Source organism: Oncorhynchus mykiss, chromosome 18, assembly GCF_013265735.2.
Source record: "Oncorhynchus mykiss isolate Arlee chromosome 18, USDA_OmykA_1.1, whole genome shotgun sequence".
In the NCBI taxonomy this organism is placed as follows: Eukaryota; Metazoa; Chordata; class Actinopteri; order Salmoniformes; family Salmonidae; genus Oncorhynchus; species Oncorhynchus mykiss.
In genome coordinates, this window is record NC_048582.1 from 60064594 (window position 1) to 60081174 (window position 16581).

Here is a 16581-nt window from a genome sequence, read left to right on the forward strand (position 1 = left end):
GTTAAACTTGGACAAGGAAAAATCTGGGAAGTGAGTGAGGTGTGATGAAACAGCATCCAGGGGCTTTCATTGTGTTACTGTTACACATTTCAAAATTGTAAACAGATATTCTCCCCCGACAACGGAAAGGAAGGATGCCAGAAAACAACCAGCCAACGTCTCACAGACTACAGCATAAAGTTCCAAGATGTAATTTCGCCAAGTACTTCAACAAGATAAAACTGTGACAAGGAGCCTTGAGAAACCTGGACAGTCTCCAGTCAAATCCTAGACAGCCAAAACTTAATTTAAACACCCATTTAAAACAAATTAATTACTTGATATTTAAGCAATAAGGCACGGGGGGGTGGTATACGGCCAATATACCACGGCTAAGGGCTGTTCTTAAGCACGACGCAACGCGGAGTGCCTGGACACAGCCCGTAGCCGTTGTATGGTGGCCATATACAACAAACTCCAGAGATTCCTTATTGCTATTATAAACTGGTTACCAACGTAATTAGAGCAGTAAAATGCCATTTTTTTGTCATACCCGTGGAATACGGTCTGATATACCATGGCTGTCAGTCAGTCAGCTTTCAGGGCTCGAACCACCCAGTTTATAATTCATCTTTTGACCTGGCAACCACATTTACTTCATCATCACGTTGGAAGCGACGAAGATGACGTTGGAGTGTGAAAACACACAACAAAGCTGGTCACAGGCCAGGGAAAGCAATTTACCTGCTGATAGGTCCGGCAAATGAAGGAGAGAAGCCACCTTAACAAATACAGAGTTTAGTAGCAGAGGCAATGGAAGGCAATGGGAGGCGTAATTGTCCATTTTCGCCCAGGGATTGCTCTATTATTTAATGTCTCAGACACACATAATTAGCCAAGCAATCATGTGCATGAAAATGCCTAAATGATCAGGATCAGAAGGAACTGGTGTAGCTACGTATCAATGACGGCATCTGTTACACTAACTATGGAGTCACTTTTGGTCTGAATCAAGGAAGGCAGTTGTCCAAATTAGGCCTTAATATATCATAGTCACACCAAGAAATAACACAAAAAAACAGGACATGTTGTGAGAAATCCTATGCTCCTAAGACATTTTTTTATTTTTTATTTTACCTTTATTTAACTAAGCAAGTCAGTTAAAGAACAAATTCTTATTTTCAATGACGGCCTAGGAACAGTGGGTTAACTGCCTTGGTCCGGGGCAGAACAACAGATTTTTACCTTGTCAGCTCGGATTCAATCTTGCAAACTTTCGGTTAATAGTCCAACGCTCTAACCACTAGGCTACTTGTCGCCACATCATAAGCCAATCACAAATGACCGTGAAAAAACCCAACTTGTTCACCAACAGCAAACGTTACTAGTTCATCGATCTTGATTTCATGTTGGTTTCATCTTGGAATGAGGCGAAGCTGTACCCGTGTCAAGGCCCCCTCTGTCCTGGATTGAGTGTATGTTTAGCGTGGAGGTTCTAAGCGAAAGGTCAATATGAAGGGTTCCAGTCAGTGCTGTGAGCTTGTAACCAATCCACTAACATCAGCCATTTATCCTCTCACCACCGAGGACCTGTCCATGCTGATCGAATATGACACTGGGTGAGCTAAGGCTGCAAATTCAATTTGGCAAGATGGGAGGGAACCCTTCGCCCATATTCAATTCAGAAACAACTTCCCTTTATTGAGTGGTGACAATAATTACTGATACATCATGGTGACAGGTTCATTATAGCAGCTGTGGTGACGCTCCGTGGAGGTGATGTAGGCTGCGTACCGAATAACACCCTATTCCCTGAATAGGGGCTCTGGTTAAAAGCAGGGCACTTTATCTGGAATAGGGTGCCACTTGGGATGCATACGCAGCGTTGCAGCCATCAAGGGACCTTTAAATTATTTTCTCCAATGACAGAGAGGAGCCTGGCGGTCATGCAGGGCGCCCGGTAGAACGTGTTGGGGACAAGGACACACCGCACAGTCTGACAAATTAAGGCCAGCATGTGAATCACTCTTCTTAAGGCTTTGGTATACACAGAGATGTATACCCACTTATAAGAACACCGAATGCACACACACGTACCAAACACACACACACACACACACACACACCTTTTACGTAGAGGAAGGTTGAAAGCGTATACAGAGTGAGGACACCTTCACTTAGAGGGTAGTAGAGGACAGCCAATCACACCCACTGATATGACAGCACCTCTTGATGGATGGCCCCGCCTCCTCTGATTAGCACTGAATGTTCCTTCACTCACAGAACAAGGAGATATGCTTAACTAAGGTTTGGAAGCTGGAGACTTGAAGGTTGCGTTCCAAACGGAAACCTATTCCCTATTTAGTACACTACACAGGGAATAGGACGCCAATTGGATCTCAGCCGAAGTCTCAACGGCACCAGTGATCAGGGGATAAAGGCATTACCATAGTCCTATTCGTCATCGCCCATTTTCTTAATCAATCCAATGAACTGAAGGGGGAAATGAAACCCCTTTTCCACAGAGAAAGGACAAGTTCCGCATCTGAGCCAAAACTACTATTGATTGAAAAAGTATTTGAAAATGCAAACTAATAAGAAGGAACAGAAAACTTTGCTAAATGATACAACTGAAACTTTATCGCCATTGAAACAGAGCCAATGGTTGTTTGTCCCAGACTTGGATACCTTAGTAAGGTGATAGTAGTGATGACAAGCTGGAAGTTTCTTGCTTATCCCAACATACACTCATCTTGGACTGCCTTTGTGGTCTCAAATTATCTAGATACCTGCATCTCTCTGGCTCATAGTTATACACAGTACCAGTCAAAAGTTTGGACACCTACTCATTCAAGGGTTTTTCTTTATTTGTTCTATTTTCTACATTGTAGAATAATAGTGAAGACATCAGAACTATGAAATAACACATAGAATAATGTAATAACGAAAATAGTGTTAAACAAATCCAAATATGTTTTAGATTCTTCAGAGTAGTCACCCTTTACCTTGATGACATCTTTGCACACTCTTGGCATTCTCTCAACCAGCTTCACCTGGAATCCTTTTCCAACAGTCTTGAAGGAGTTCCCACATATGCTGAACACTTGTTGGCTGATTTCCCTTCACTGTGCGGTCCAACTCATCCCAAACTATCTCAATTGGGTTGAGGTCGACTGATTGTGGAGGCCAGGTCATTTGATGCAGCACTAAATCACTCTCCAAGTGTGACTGAAATTTTCCGGATTGACTGACCTTCATGTCTTTAAAGTAATGATGGACTGTCATTTCTCTCTGCTTATTTGAGCTGTTCTTGCCATAATATGGACTTGGTCTTTTACCAGATTTGGCTATCTTCTGCATCTTTTGTATACCACCCCTATCTTGTCACAACACAACTGATTGGCTCAAACACATTGAGAAGGAAAGAAATTCCACAAATTAACTTTTAACAAGGCACACATGTTAATTGAAATGCATTCCAGGTGACTACCTCATGAAGCTGGTTGAGAGAATGCCACGAGTGTGTAAAGCTGTCATCAAGGCAAAGGGTGGCTACTTTGATGAATCCCAAATATAAAATATTTGAGTAGGTGTATATATAAATACACATTCTGCCTTTTCAGCAGATAGGCCATTAGCTTAGCTACCTTGTAATAACATGTAAATCTCTCTGAGCGATTCACTATGGCCTGTTTTGGTGACCATAGCAGTATTGCACTTGATAACCCTGTTTGATTGTGATGGGGGGGTTGGGTTTCTCAGAAAAGTAGAACACTCCAAACGTCATTCATTTGATCTAATCTAAATATCATGTAAACAATGCGTGGTCCTCCCTGTGGCTGTACGGAATCATCCTTAATAAATACATAAATAATACATAATTAACTCCTAACAGGGGGTGAGCACTGAGGGACATGATGTTGTCTGTAATTAGGATAAATACATACATATTTTTCTCTTACTAATATCAATCAAAACAGCGCTTAAATTGAAATTAACATGATAATGGAATGGAAATGTACTGTATATTTATAGGTTTAAATATCACAGTTTATCTCCATTTATCTCCATCGTGTGGATCTAATCATCTAATCATTAGATTAATCATTAGAAACATTAGATTCAACAGGTCTTTGGAGGGCTCGGTGACTTTTCAAAGTCAGCAGTGTGTTGGCGTCAACAAAGCACAAGCACCTATCACTTTCAGGCTTGGTTGGTTCAATGACCTTCTACATGGACAGCCTGAAAGAGGGAGAGCCACTGAAGCAACACTAGAAAACAAATTCCACTTGACTATCAACACACTGGTAAGTGCGGCGACAAATTCAACCTCAATTACCCATACCATCACGCCAATGTGTGCTGTGTGGGCTGTGCAAACGCAGCGCTGCGCATTCACAACCATTTTCGTTATATGAGGTGGGCAGACGAGAAGGCTCTGCTCTCTACAAAGGGCAAATGCAATACTTACAAATCCATCAATCTCTGTGATCAGGGGATAAGGCATCATGGTCCTACTCGTCATCGCCCATTTCCTTAATTAATCCAACATACAGAAGGAGGAAATGAAACGCCTTTTCCACAGAGAAAGGACAAGCTCTGCATTTGAGCTACTGCTGATTGTCAAAGTATTTGAAAAGGCAAACTAACAGGAAGAAATTGTCACGCGTGCTCCCGCTCTCCCTCTGGCGCTCAGGCTGCCATTATTACGCACACCTGTCACCATCATTACGAGCAGCTGCACAATATGGGACTCACCTGGACTCCTTTGATGATTGACTTCCCTATTTCGGTTTGCTCCTCACTTTGTTCCCGGTGTCAGCATTAATCTGGTTATGTGTTCATGTCCAGACACTGTCCTGTCCTATGTCTGTTATTAATTAAATGTTCACTCCCTGTACTTGCTTCTCGTCTACCAGCGTCGAGCCTTACAGAAAAATAGAACTTTACTCAACAATAAACCTGAAACAGTAGCTCTGCTCTCTATAAAGGTCAAATACAATACTTAGAAATCAAATCAATCTCCAGGTTTACATCTGTGGGACAGTAATGGGGGTGGCAGGTAGTTTAGCGGTTAAATGCGATTAACCCCCCAAAAATCGCTGATTTGAAACCCCGAGCTGACAAGGTGGAAAAATCTGCCGTTCTGCCCTTGAGCCAGGCAGTTAACCCCCACCAGCCCCTAAACTGCTCCCCTGGACGTCAATTAAGGAAGCCCCACGCACCTCTGATTCAGAGGGGTTGGCTTAAATGCGGAAGGCACATTTAGGTTGAACTCATTCAGTTGCGCAACTAACTACTGTAGGTATCCCCTTTTCCCTAATGAAAGTCAACTCCCCTTTCTTTTTTATATATTTCTGTACACAATCAGCTTAAATTGATTCAGGGGTGGCTAATAAAAAGTGTCTAGCTTCTAAGAACTTCTAGAGGACGAGGGGAAACTACGGCAGCAGAAATGCAAGACGAACTGTACAACGTGAAGGTGAGGGCGGCTAAAGAAGGGATCTTTATTACAGGGCTTTGGGTGTAATAAGCCTAAGGGAATCAGGGCTTTAGGTGTAATAAGCCTAAGGGAATCAGGGCTTTAGGTGTAATAAGCCTAAGGGAATCAGGGCTTTAGGTGTAATAAGCCTAAGGGAATCAGGGCTTTAGATGTAATAAGCCTAAGGGAATCAGGGCTTTAGGTGTAATAAGCCTAAGGGAATCAGGGCTTTAGGTGTATTAAGCCTAAGGGAATCAGGGCTTTAGGTGTGTTAAGAATAAGGGAATCAGGGCTATAGAAGTACGAGAGGTTAGAGGGTGGACAGTGAATAAGGGCTTTAGTGGTTGCTTACCTGAATTAAAGGGGAGGGGACCGTGCAACGCTGAATTAAAGGGGAGGGGCTATTGGTCAGCCAAAGGCCTAGTGTTGTGCTGAATTAAGGGGATGGGCTAGATATTGGTGGGACAGGTGTACCTGTGGCGGTTGCAGAGTCCTCCTTGTCACGCTCCTCGTGCCACCGCATGGTCCGGTGATAGCTGAGCATCACCTCCCATAATGCCTTGCACAGGTCGCTAAGGCAGGGGAAGTAGCTGTCTGGAGTGATGTGCTGCGGATAAGACAGAAAAGATGGAGACAAAAATGGAAAAAGAGAGTGGGAGGGAGGGAGAGATTAAGTGGGAGAGAAAAAGAGAGTGGGAGAGAAAGAGATGTGTTAGATACACTTCCTGTTTTTTCTTCCTGTGAGGTCACAATGAAGAAATTATGTGATTGCCAGACATCAATTATTAGCCCAGCACCTAAAGATGTACGTATGCTCACAACCATTTCTGTGGAGTTATTTTTGACCACAGGACTTGATGTGTAGCCTATAAGCGTGGGTTTGTTTAACACCCAAACAGCCAGAGGCCAGAAAAGGATGAAATATGCCACTGAACGTAATTGGCCACAAATTTCTACTGATCATCCATAATCAAGGAGAACTTTGATATATAACAGTCCAAATAGCAGTCATTTACAGCAGAGAAATGTTGATGTCTGGCTGAAACTCTTCTCCTATCCATCCTGTTGGTCTTGCTTAAGCCTGATTTGTAGCCTTCCAGTTGACATTCAAGGACTCACATCTGAGGAGAAACTTCATCTCAGTGCTCCTTTAATCAGTCAGTAGCATAATGAATAGACCTCACCAAAGAGAACAGTGGAACAGCTAACTGTCATCCCAGAAGATGTGGATGGGGTTGTATGTGAAGAGGTAGGCTACTGGCAGACAGGCAGGTAGACAGGCGCTTATCTTCAAACCGTCTTGCAGCCAGAGAGAACAGGCTGTGTGTTTTTATCTTTTTCTGACCCACAGACACCGATGGTTCAGTAATGAACCTGAAACTATTACATCGACGACAACGTCGAACACTATTAAATTCCTTGTGCCTGACCCCCAAAAAATTATAAAAAGAAATGTATTATATTGACCTTTAGTAGGCCCATCAAAACATGACCTGCCTCTTGTGGCACAATTTCAGGCACAAAGCAATCTAGTAATACTTTTTGGCCAACCTCAACATAGCAGCTAGCATCGTCATAACTCTCTATGGCTGGCATTGAGAGGCTCGCCCCATCAAGCCCAGCGGTGCACAGCGCTCCGAGGCTACATACCTCGTGGCCTGACACAGATCAAGGAACATTTCTCCAGCCATAGTTTTCAACACCGTCAGAGACTAAAGAGTCATCATTGCATTCAGAAAGGAGTCTGCTGCCGCTCACCAGAAGCTCTATGATGCCAATTGTTTTAAACATAGCTCCGCGTGTGAGACCTCGAGTTCCCTCTACCAGGCAGCTGTAAATTACCGACAGCTAGCCACGCACACCAGGGCTTTCTGCAGGGGCAAACAGTGCATAGCAACACTGACTGTGGGAAAGCTAACAGGAGCGAAGGGTTACGGATCAATTTATGTATTGCAGCCGTCTCTCTTTCCCCTCTCAGAGTTTCCCGCCAGCCTGTAAATTAGAGGAAGCCAGGGTTCAGGCTGCCAGACCCACCCGGCTGCCAGACCCACCCGGCTGCCAGACCCACCAGGCTGCCAAACTCTTTCTCCGAGCGCCTCTGGGTGAGAGAATTCACAATCGCAAACAGCGAGTCGAGTGAATGATATCATTCAGTGACCCCACCCCATGAGTTTGGTTAAATGTTTAAAAAAAATACAAAAATGTTGAAACCGAGGGGAAGGTAATACTAACATAGAGCCCTCTGAGCCCTCTGAGCCTCCTGACTGGCATAGCGGTCTAAGGCACTGCATTGCAGTGCTAAAGGCGTCACTACAGATCCGGGTTCGATCCCGGGAAACCCATGAGGCAGTGCACAATTGGCCCAGCGTCGTCCGGGTTAGGGGAATGTTTGGCCGGCCGGGATGTCCTTGTCCTATCACGCTCTAGCGACTCCTGTGGTGCGCCGGGCACATGCACGCTGACACGGTTGCCAGTTGGACGGTGTTTCCTCCTACACATTAGTGCGGCTTCATGTTTCGCATGATTTGACCCGACCAGGGTCTGTAGTGACACCTTTAGCACTGAGATGCAGTGCCTTAGACTGCTGCGCCACTCGGGAGCCCCATTTCATCCAAAAGATATTCTATTGGGTTTTATCAGCAACAAAGTTCAGATACGCTATGGTGTTCATTGCTCAATTGGTTTCAAAGGACCAAATGTGCATCCCCAATCCAGTACACCACTACTGTACCGTTGACACCAGGCAGGATGGGGCCATGGACTCATGCTGTTTACACCAAATGCTGACTCTGCCATCAGCATGACACAATAGGAACTGGGATTCGTTGGACAAGGCAATGTTTTTCCACTCCTCATTTGTCCAGTGTTGGTGATTGCGTGCTGGAGTCACTTTTTCTTGTTTTTAACTGATGGAACCAGGTGTGGTCTTCTGCTGCAATAGCCCATCCGTGACAAAGATCAACTAGTTGTGCGTTTCGAGATGCCGTTCTGCACACCCCAGTTGTACTGCACCGCTATTTGTCTGTTTGTGGCCAGTCTGTTAGCTTGCGTGATTCTCAGTAATCCACAGACATTGTTGTGCGTGAAAAGCCCAGAAGGCCAGCCGTTTCTAAGATACTGGATGCAGCTCGCCTTGCACCGATGATCAAACCACAAGCAAAGAGGCTTAGGTCACTCGTTTTGCCCATTCTAACATTCAATTGAACATTAACTGAATGCCTCGATACCCGTCTGCCTGCTTTATATAGCAAGCCACGAACATGTGACTAGGACTGTGGCGGTTATTACATTTTGTCAGACAGTTACTGTCATGCAAAAGACTGCTGGTCTCACGGTAATTGACCGTTAATTAACAAACACGTTTAGAATCTTTAGGCATCCAAGCATACAAGATGCATACAAGCCACTGACGCGCGCCTTGGCAACGTCTACTGTACATTTAAAAAGTCTCATAAATAATGAGATCAATCAATTGAATGTAGACCATCACAATAAATCCAATATTTATTTTAGTCAGGTCTAAAGAAACATTATGATACAAAGAAGAACAGAATGAGTTGGCCTACTGTATGTTATCTGACTATGCTCCATACTCCATGTAGGCGTGTTCATTTAGCAGACAAGATATGCTTATAAGTCCCATGCCAGTCTTTTATATTATATGATTTTATAGTAAGAAGAATATAATTTAACCTAGCTGAATAAAATACAAAGGATATTTTTCCCATTCCGGAGCGAATGTGCATATGAAGTTGTTATTTTGAGCGTAAAAGTAAACATAAATATGCTAGAATTATTAGGCAACTTAGATGTGAATGATACAAACCTAAGAATGTGTTACAAATCAGAACATAATAGGCTGCATGGTGCAACTAAAGGCTATTGATGATTTGAGAAAGTCACAAAAAAAGCTTGATCTCTGTTCCTTGCCTCAGGCTGCACAGCTGTTCTCTCATCAAGTGATCTTATTTTCACCCAACAGACTATTCTCAATGAATCTTTACTAATATGTCAAATGTGTTTAGATTTAGAATGTATCAAATGGGCAGGAACAGGGGCAGGGGAAAATAGACGTCATCTGTATGTGCTGGAATAATGAAGGGATGCACCCCTATAAAACTTTTCCCCGTGCAGGATACTCATTAGCAATGAGTTGCTCAGTTGGTAAAACCTCTCACATTAACATTCAACAACAGTCACTGGGACAATTAGCTGGGTAGTTAAACCACAATAAACAGACACGAAGCAGCTTAACTATAGTCCTCCCGAAGTGTAGAATAAACCCTTCTAAAAAATAAATCCCCCCCCCCAAAAAAAGACAACAGACAAATTATTCCGATGGGAAAATATTTTTTAGATTTACACAAACACTGGTTTCATGGGGGAAATGGTCACATGACTATGTCTCACACATGGACTATTTAAAAGTCACCTACGAACAAGCCACCCAGCACATGGGGTGTATTCACAGGGAACCAAATGGAAGCAAAACGGGGAGGGACTAATGTAAACTTGTCCAATAAGAAACACTTGTTTTAGCTGCAAAAACGTTTGTTGCAAAGTGTTTTGCTACAGTTGGCCAAGTTCCTGGCTGCCCTTACCAATAACCTAGTATGGCATCATGTGATGCAATCAGTGAGTTTGTGGATGTTGACGCTGTCTGTCCCCTCGTGAGATGTTTGAGATGGAGCTAATATCAGACAACACAGAGCCTAATAGAGGAGCAGCTATAGCAGCCTAAAACAATCACGCCTCGCCTCTCACGCCTCAGTACACACAATATCACACAGACACACACAGCTGACTGCTAAATCCATTTCATCTCAGCCAATTCCATATCTTTCTAATGCCTGCCACCATACTTAGAAGCAATAACAGCGTGTCACTGATGTGTCAAGCATTCCTTTACTGTGGGATATTATGAGAATTTTGCTATTATTGGAGACAAAAATGGGTTAATCCCAAGACAATATGTCACCAATAATACTTCCAGATTTCAAAAGCATGATGCAGTGCCTTTAGAATGTATTCATACCCCTTGACTTATTCCACCTTTTGTTGTGTTACAGACTGAATCTAAAATGGATTAAATAAAAAAAATTCTCACCCATCTACACACAATACCCCATAATGACAATGTGAAAACATGTGTTTAGAAATCTTTGCAAATGTATTGAAAATGAAATACAGAAATATTTAATTTACATAAGTATTCACACCCCTGAGTCAATACTTTGTAGAGCTATCTTTGGTGGCGACTACAGCTTTGAGTCGTCTGGATCTTGGGATTTTCTTCCTCACAGATTTTCTCAAGCTCTGTTAAGTTAGATGGGGAGTGGCGGTGAACAGCAATCTTCAAGTCTTTCCACAGATTTTCAATGGGATTCAAGTCTGGGCTTTGGCTGGGTCACAAGGACTTTCACATTCTTGTTCTGAAGCCATTCCAGCGTTGCTTTGGCTGTGTGCTTGGGATCATTGTCTTGTTGGAACGTAAATCTTCGCCAGTCTAAGATTGTTTCCACTCTGAAGTAGGTTCTCATCAAGGATTTTCCTGTATTTGGGCTCCATTCAATGTTCCCTCTATCCTTACCAGTCTCCCAGTCCGTGCCGCTGAAAAGCATCCCCATAGCACGATGCTGCCACCAAGCTTCAAGGTAGGGATCGTGTTAGACAGGTGATAAGCTGTGCCTGGTTTTATCCAGACAGCGCTATGCATTCAGACCCAAGACTTACATTTTTGTCTCATCAGTCCACAGAATCTGTTGCCTTATGCTCCCAGAGTCTTTCACGTGCCTTTTTGAAAAACTCCAGCCGTGCTGTCACGTGTCTTTTTTTCAGGAGTGGCTTCCGTCTGGTCACTCTCCCAGATTGGTGAAGTGCTATAGAGTCTTTCTGGCATATTCTCCAATCTCAGCCAAGGAACTCTGTAGTTCTGTCAGAGTGGTTATTGAGTTCTTGGTCACCTCCCTGACCAAGGTCCTTCTTGCCCAGTTTCTCAGTTTGGTTGGAACGCCAGCTCTAGGCAGTCTGGGTAGTTCCATATTCTTTCAATTTCCCAATCATGGAGACCACTGTGTCCTTGGAAACGTTCAACACACTCGAGAAATTGTTTTATACCCTTCCCAGATATATGCCTCATCACAATTCTACAGTGTCTCGGAGATCTACAGACAGTTCCTTGAACTTAATGGTATAGTTTCTGCTCTGACATGCACTGTCAAATGTGGGACCTTATATAGACAGGTGTGTTCCTTTCTAAATCATGTCCAAACAACTGAATTGGCCACAGGTGGACTCCAATCAAGTTTCAGCGACATCAAGGATGATCAAAGGAAATTGGATGCACCGGAGTTCAATTTGGAGCATCATAGCAAAGAGGTGTGAATACTTATGTAAATGAGATATTTCTGTGTTTGTAACACAACAAAATGTGGAATAAGTCAAGGGGTATGAATACTTTCAGAAGGCACTGTGTACCATGTTTAATATCTCAGATTGAGGAGACAAAAGTAAATTGCCTCCCCCATCCAACCCCAGTGGCTACCTGTTATCAAAGTGTTAAATGAGTGATCCACATCCTAGAGGACTATCAATGGTCCAGCCCTGCCATTTGATGGTGATGCTCTCCTGCTATGGTAGGAAATATCACAGCACATTGCCAGGCAACTGGGACTAGTTGGCAGGAGAAAGGGGTCGCAGGTCTTCCTTCCAAGCCCCCCCAGGGGGTTAGCATCAGCCGGGCAGACCAGAGGAACAGCCAGCTGGACACACACGGACACTACACCTGCTCCGGGTAAGGTCCCAGCTGGGTGTTTTATCTCCAGAGAGTATTCTCTACACCGCCAGAGGGCAGGTTGGATTTGATGTATGGAGAGGCACTGGAGTCCGATCACTGCATCATTCAGACAGAGAGCTGAGTACAGTGTTTTGGGGCGGCTAGGGTCGGAGGGAGATGAGGTGGCTTAAATTCCTTTCCTTTTTTTTTTAGCTGATTCACTTCCATTTTGAGATGTGATCATAGTGCTTTCCCAAACTGCAGAGGATGAAAAAAAAACAGCACCCTGCCTACTGCCTACTAGTCAGCAATCTGCAGATCTGCCGAGCCAGCAAAGCACAACATCATCTCCTCCTCCTTCTCCTTCATCAAAGTGCAGCTAGCCTTCTCAAGGACAATACAACACATTCATTCAGTCATGGTGGCAACACTGGCAGGCCACTGCACTGCCCACACCTCAGGCAAGTTACAGTGATGTTTCACGACAAAATCAAACTATGTCAGAAGCTGGTGGCATGTCTTGTGGGGTATGCATGGTTGTCTGAGACGTTTTGACACTTTTGGCCACGACTGTAAATCTCTCATGGCTCAAAGTGGAGGAAAGATTAACTTCATCACTAATTGTTTTTTTCAGAATTTTTGACAAGCTGTGTGCTAGTAGTTTAAACAGACACCTCGGTGCACACAGCTTGTCAAAAATTCTGAAAAAAACAATTAGTGATGAAGTTAATCTTTCCTCCACTTTGAGCCATGAGAGATTTACAGTCGTGGCCAAAAGTGTTGAGAATGACACAAATATTAATTTACACAAAGTCTGCTGCCTCAGTGTTTAGATATTTTTGTCATATGTTACTATGGAATACTGAAGTATAATTACATGCATTTCATAAGTGTCAAAGGCTTTTATTGACAATTACATGAAGTTGATGCAAAGAGTCAATATTTACAGTGTTGACCCTTCTTTTTCAAGACCTCTGCAATCCTCCCTGTCATGCTGTCAATTAACTTCTGGGTCACATCCTGACTGATGGCAACCCATTCTTGCATAATCAATGCTTGGAGTTTGTCAGAATTTGTGGGTTTTTGTTTGAGTGAGCCCACTCCCTTGGCTGAGAAGCAACCCCACACATGAATGGTCTCAGGATGCTTTACTGTTGGCATGACACAGGACTGATGGTAGCGCTCACCTTGTCTTCTCTGGACAAACTTTTTTACGGATGCCCCAAACAATCGGAAAGGGGATTCATCAGAGAAAATGACTTTACCCCAGTCCTCAGCAGTCCAATCCCTGTACCTTTTGCAGAATATCAGTCTGTCCCTGATGTTTTTCCTGGAGAGAAGTGGCTTCTTTGCTTCTTTACACCAGGCCATTCTCCAAAAGTCTTCACCTCACTGTGCGTACAGATGCACTCACACCTGCCTGCTGCCATTCCTGAGCAAGCTCTGTACTGGTGGTGCCCCGATCCCGCAGCTGAATCAACTTTAGGAGACGGTCCTGGCGCTTGCTGGACTTTCTTGCGCGCTCTGAAGCCTTCTTCTCAACAATTGAACCACTCTCCTTGAAGTTCTTGATGATCCGATAAATGGTTGATTTAGGTGCAATCTTACTGGCAGCAATATCCTTGCCTGTGAATCCCTTTTTGTGCAAAGCAATGATGACGGCATGTGTTTCCTTGCAGGTAACCATGGTCGACAGAGGAAGAACAATGACTCCAAGCACCACCCTCCTTTTGAAGCTTCCAGTCTGTTATTCGAACTCAATCAGCATGACAGAGTGATCTCCAGCCTTGTCCTCGTCAACACTCACAACACTCGTCAACACAGGGACTTTGCAATTAATTGCAATTCATCTGATCACTCTTCATAACATTCTGGAGTATATGCAAATTGCCATCTTACAAACTGAGGCAGCAGACTTGGTGAAAATTCATATTTGTGTCATTCTCAAAACTTTAGGCCACGACTGTACATGCATATTATTAATGTTAGCTCTCTGTGTACATTTATTGGCTAGCTGCGCTGCCCTGTTCTGCCCTGTTGTTGAAACAAAAACACTTGTGTCATTTACCAAGACAACTCCTCTGAGTACAAAAAAAATCATAGTACCATGGTCTTAAACAAACCATCAGTCATTCCTGGCTATATGACTTGCAAGGAGGGCACAACTGACCATTACAGAAAGGCCTTATAGAGTATGATGCTCAGAGTGGGTGACCATGTGTGGCAGCGTGACACAGCGTTAGTGCTCCAGCATGGAGGGCTTTCATGTTCAGCCACCATGCACGATGCTTCTCTTTCTCTGCTTGTGCCACTGATTACAGTATAGAAGGCTACATGCAGACTGAGCAACTGTCTCCTTTTCATTGGTTTAATTCACACTTCACTGTGTTAATCAGCAAACGCCGCTCTTTCTCCCACGTCTCTCTTCTGCTCTCAGTGATCATTGGTGCATCTCTCACAGAGCTAACGGTCAGGAGGAATTCAAAGTCCCCTGCTGTACCATATGGGAAATGTTCCTCAGCCTTTTCCTGAGACTTCATCGCCTACCAGAGCACTAGATAAACTCATCTGGTGTTACCGTGGTGATGAGTGAAGTGCAGACCTATCTGGCACATTGAAATATTAATTACTGAAAGCCTGGTTAACACTATTGTGCCTAGACAGCTTGAGATGTGAACGTTGTTACGAGCTAGAGTGGGTGAATCATCATGCCATGCTAGAATAAATCACCTCATTAACTCCATGCCAAGGACAATTTGGAAGACACAAACAACAGTGTCTGTTTAATCTGAGATACATGAATGACTGCTAGCTGAAAATCTACCTTCCATTCAGTTTAAGCACAAATAAATACAAACTGAGTTTTAGAGAAACTAAATATGAGAGTATATGAAACAGCATTTAAACAGCAAGACACAAGAAATGAGCTTCCAGGCCTGGAAATCTGGGATCATCGATGCAAAGGAAAGCTGACCTTTATAAATGAGAGAACACAACAAACGGCCCCAGCATTGAGTTGTTTATTGATGCTGTTATACAAGAAGATAAACACCCTTTTTCTATCGCAGCTCGAACGGAGGGAGATACTGGGTTATGTGTTTGGAGAAAGTATCAGTTTCACTCAATAATGATGCAAGCACAAAACACAGGACAGAGAGAGAGAGAGAGAGACTGTGAGAGATAGAGAGAGAGACTGTGAGAGATAGAGAGAGAGACTGTGAGAGATAGAGAGAGAGACTGTGAGAGATAGAGAGAGAGACTGTGAGAGTGAGAGGGAAATAAAACCAGACTTGAGCGTCCATGCCTGGAATTCTGGGAACATCAATGTAAATGAAAGCAGACCTCCTTCATATAAATGAGAGAACACAACAAACGGCCCCAGCGTTGAATTGTTTATTGATGCTGTTACACAAGAAGATAAACACCTTTTTGTATCGCAGCTGGTGAGCATAGCTTGGCTATTGAGAGAGGCCGCCATAGGCAGACCTGTATCGCAGCTGGTGAGCATAGCTTGGCTATTGAGAGAGGCCGCCATAGGCAGACCTGTATCGCAGCTGGTGAGCATAGCTTGGCTATTGAGAGAGGCCGCCATAGGCAGACCTGTATTGCAGCTGGTGAGCATAGCTTGGCTATTGAGAGAGGCCGCCATAGGCAGACCTGTATCGCAGCTGGTGAGCATAGCTTTGCTATTGAGAGAGGCCGCCATAGGCAGACCTGTATCGCAGCTGGTGAGCATAGCTTTGCTATTGAAAGAGGCCGCCATAGGCAGACCTGTATCGCAGCTGGTGAGCATAGCTTTGCTATTGAAAGAGGCCGCCATAGGCAGACCTGGCTCTTGAGAATACAGACTATGTGCACACTACCCACATAATGAGGTGGAAACCAAGCTGCACTTCCTAACCTCCTGCCAAATATATGACCATATTAGAGACACATATTTCCCTCAGATTACACAGACCCACAATGATTTTGATAAACTCCCATATCTATTGGGTGAAATATTGAAGTGTGCCATCACAGCAGCAAGATGTGTGACCTGTTGCCACAAGAAGAGGGCAACCAGTGAAGAACAAACACCATTGTAAATACAACCCATATTTATTTCCCCTTTTTACTTGAACTATTTGCACATTGTTACAACACTGTACATAGCTTAATATAACATGTGAAATGTTTCTATTATTTTGAAACATCTATGGTTATCTGTTTTACATGCTTTGGCAACCATGACAATAAAGCCCTTTGAATTGAACTGTGAGAGAGACAGAGAGAGATGAGAGAGAGACAGAGGAGAGAGAGAGACAGAGACAGACAGAGAGAGAGAAAGACAGAGGAGAGAGAGACA

The 16581-nt window shown here is 43.7% G+C and overlaps 1 pseudogene; it reads right to left on the bottom strand.

Moving 5' to 3' along the window:
• Positions 1 to 16581, bottom strand: part of LOC110496641 — a 181909-nt pseudogene that overhangs the window by 45960 nt on the left and 119368 nt on the right.